Below are 3,894 nucleotides of genomic sequence, written 5' to 3' on the forward strand. Positions count from 1 at the left end.
AGGAAGAGCAAAAAATTGAAAACTTACTTGAAAAAATAATGAAGGAAAACTTCCCTAATCTGGCATAGGAAATAGAATTCAAGGAAGTCTAGGAAGCCCAGACAGTCCCAAGGAAATTGGACCCAAGGAGGAACACACCAAGGCATACAATAACTAAATTACCTAAGGTCAAAGATAAAGAGAGAATCTTAAAAGCAGCAAGAGGAAAGAGTTACCTACAAAGGAGTGCCCATAAGACTATCAGCTGATTTCTCAAAAGAAACCTAGAATGCAAGAAGGAGATGGAAAGAAGTATTTGAAGTCATGAAAGGCAAGGACCTACAACCAAGATTATTCTATCCAGCAAAGCTATCATTTAGAAGGAAAGGGCAGATAAAGTGCTTTCCAGATAAGGTCAAGTTAAGGGAGTTCATTATCATTAAGTGCTTGTTATATGAAATGTTAAAGGACTTATCTAAGAAATTTAAGATAAAAAACTATGTACGGTAAAATGACAACAAACTCACAACTATCAACAACTCAACCTAAAAAAAAAGAAAAACAACAAAAACAAAAACTAAGCAAACTAGAACAGGAACAGAATCAGAGAAATGGATATCACATGGAGGGTTTTCAGTGGGGCAGGGGAGGGGAGGAATAGGGGGGAAAGGAACAGGGAACAAGAAGCATAATTGATAGGCATAAAATAGATGGAGAGAGGTCAAGAATGGTATAGAAAACAGACAATTCAAAGAACTTTGGACATGAACTAAGAGGGGGGAATGCTGGAGTGTTGGGGGGTGCAGGGTGGAGGGGGGATAGAGGGGGAAAACTTGGAAAACTAATAGCGTAATCAATAAAATATACTTTAAAATAAAGATACTTTAATGTAAAAGTTAGCAAAGTTACTATAGAAATTTCTACTGGTCTTAAGCTAGAGTTAATTGCATCAGAAGGTAGTAATAAACAGCACTCTGACTCATGTGTCAGGGGGAAAAAAAATCACTGTTACAAACAACCCTTGCAGCAAGACTCAGGGAAACAGCATGACAAAGCGGCCTCTGTGCAGGAGGAGGAGTCAGGACAAGGTCCCAGGTTCCCAGGCCTGGCACTCAGGGTCCCAGCCCCAGGGCGGGGAAGATCAGTGCTGGAGAGACCCATGTCCTTCGGGTTTCACTTTTCCCTCTAAACCTGTGTGAAGCCCTTCCTTCTGGGTGCTCATGAGCATCCACAGTTCTCATGCCAATTGAGCGTCTGGTTTCTAGAGAAGCCAGTCAGCGTCATCACTGTTGCGGTGCAGTTTACAACGTCTCCACGGACCCGCCCCGACTCACATACTGCCTAGATCCTGGAGGATGCGGGTCATGGGGACCCCAAACCTCCTCCCGGGGGCTCTGGCCCTCACCAAGGCCTGGGCGGGTGAGTAAGGGTCGAAAGGAAAGGCCTCTGTGGGGGAGGAGCGAGGGTATCAGGTGAGGGCGCAGGACCCCAGGGAGGGTGTGTTTTGAGCACCCCCACCCCAGATCCCAGACCTTCCACTCTCACCTGGACCACGCCCCATCTGGACACCTTCCTCTTCTCCCCTCTCCCCCTCCCTTCTGAGTTCCACCGCTCCTTTTTAGTCTCCTGGGCCCTCCGCCCCCGCCGCCCCCACCCAGTCCTATCAAGTTGGTATCCGCCCCCAGTCTCCCATTCCCTGAGCTATTTCAGCACCACTGTGTCCCTGCAGACTTTGGGGAGCCTTGGTACTTCGAAGTCAGCTATGTGGATGACATGCAGTTTGCAGTTCTTGCAGTTCCACCAATGTCCCGCAAGTCTGAGGATGGTGCCACGGGGGCCATGGGCGGAGCAGGAGGAGTCAGACTGTTGGGACTGGAACACGGGGATGGTCAAGAACAAGGCACAGATTGCCAAAGTGCAGCTCAACCACCTGCATGGCTACTACAACCAGAGCGATAACGGGTCTCACACTCTCCAGGGGCTGCCTGGATGTGACATGGCTTTGGATGGGCGCTTCCAGGTGACCCGTGTGGCAGAGCCCATCAAAAACTACCTGCAGGGCAGGTGCCTAGAGGGGCTCTTCAGATACCTGGAGAAGGGGAAAGAGATGCAGCTAGTGCAGAACTGATTCAGAGAGATAGATCAGATCACAAGGAAGGAGTAGGGAGGGGCCATAGGAGGAGGTTGCTCAAGGTAATAGGATGGGTTGGTGAAGCTGAATGCCTCCAGAGCCCATGGAATTATGGGTGAGAAGATTTTAAATAAGAGAAGCACTCTCTGGCTCTGGGAGGGGAGAGGGTGCTGGCTGGCTCTGGCTCTCAGGGCACTCTTCTTTAAAGATGCCTGGATGATCATGCTGCAGCTTTGGGTGGGAAAAAACTCTGGGCACAGCTTAGGATCAGGCTGGCCAAACCTTTGCCTCTGTAATTTTGCCTACAGGGTGGCGGTAGGCAGCAGGACCCCAATTACTGTTTGGTTACAGATCCCCCAAATACATGTGTAACCCACCACCTCATCTCTGACCATGAGATCACCACCCTAATTGCTGGGTCCTGGGCTTCTACCCTGTAGAGATCACCCTGATCTGGCAGCATGGTGGGGAGGACCAGACCCAGGACATGGAGTTGTGGAGACCAGGCCTGCAGGGACAGGAACTTCCAGAAGTGGGTGGCTGTGGTGGTGCAGTCTGGAGAGGAGCAGAGATACGAATGCCACGTGCAGCAGGAAGGGGGAGCTTCTTCCACAGGCCATCTTTGCTCCCGTGGGCATTATTGTTGGCCTGGTTCTCCTTAGAGCTGGGATGATTGGAGATGTGAAGGATGAAGTGCTCAGGCTGAAAAGAAGGAAGCTATGCTAAGGCTGCAAGCAGTGACAGTGCCTAGGGCTCTGATGTGTCTCCCAGGGCTTCTAAAGTGTGAGACGGCTGTCTTGTGTGGGATTGAGTGATGCAAGATTTGTTTATGCCCCCACGTTGTAACTTCAGAATCCCCTGTCTTCCCTTTCTGCACCTGGCATCTGAACATGTCTGTGTTCCAATTAGTATAACGTGATGAGGTATGGAGACTGGCCCACCCCCTGACCACCATGATCCTCTTCTCACATTGATCTGTGTTTTCTGTTCTATTCTATAGCTGACTTTCCGATTTCTGCAGAGGTGGCGCTGGCCTGTCTCCATCCCTGTCTTTTTGTTGTTGAGTTTCTTGGGGTGACATTGGTTAATACAATTATATAGGTTTCAGTTGTAAAAAACAAAAACAAAAACAAAAAACACACTCAAGCTTTAAGCATCTTTGTCATTTCCAAAGCTACTCCCTAGGGTGAGTCCTCTTTAAATTCAACAGTGTGGCTTCAGGTCAAAGATATCCCATTCATCCCATTGACTACTTGGTCAGCTCTGATTTTTTATTTCAACTATTGTGTACTGCAGTTTGTTTTCTTTTTAGGGCTTTACTAAAAGCCCTGATGTATGTATGTGTAGGGGGGCTTTAACGCAGCCCCCCCGGGCCCACCACAGACGAAGAAAAAGACTACCAAGACATGATCTGCTTGGGGAGGAAAGGTGGCCGTTTCTCTCAAGGGGAGAAGGGCCCCGAGCCTCTCTCTCCCGGGGCTTTTATTAGGTTCATTCGCATAGGAATACGGATAAAGCTCATCAATCATTGTCAGCCAGTAAGGGTTAAACAATACAGGATTTACAGAGAACCTTGAGGACTTATTCTGAGTTACAGCCAATTAGTTAGAGGGCCATAAAACTTTAGGCGCCAGACTCATTTCAGGTCTGGACCCTTATCTCTTAAACTGAGGGTACAAATTAAGTAGGTTTCACAGGAATGTATGTATTTTTGTTAGGCCTGATTCCCCAGGGAATCCGCCCCTCCCAGCACAGGACTGCACTGCCCTCTGTTATTGCTTCAG

At 48.4% G+C, this 3,894-nt stretch overlaps 1 pseudogene; it reads left to right on the forward strand.

The window, feature by feature from the left end:
- Positions 1-1,598: 1,598 nt before the first annotated feature.
- On the forward strand, positions 1,599-3,631 carry LOC112319287 (patr class I histocompatibility antigen, A-108 alpha chain-like; annotated as a pseudogene).
- The last annotated feature ends 263 nt before the right edge of the window (positions 3,632-3,894 follow it).

This window comes from Desmodus rotundus, chromosome 11, assembly GCF_022682495.2.
Source record: "Desmodus rotundus isolate HL8 chromosome 11, HLdesRot8A.1, whole genome shotgun sequence".
Classification (NCBI taxonomy): Eukaryota; Metazoa; Chordata; class Mammalia; order Chiroptera; family Phyllostomidae; genus Desmodus; species Desmodus rotundus.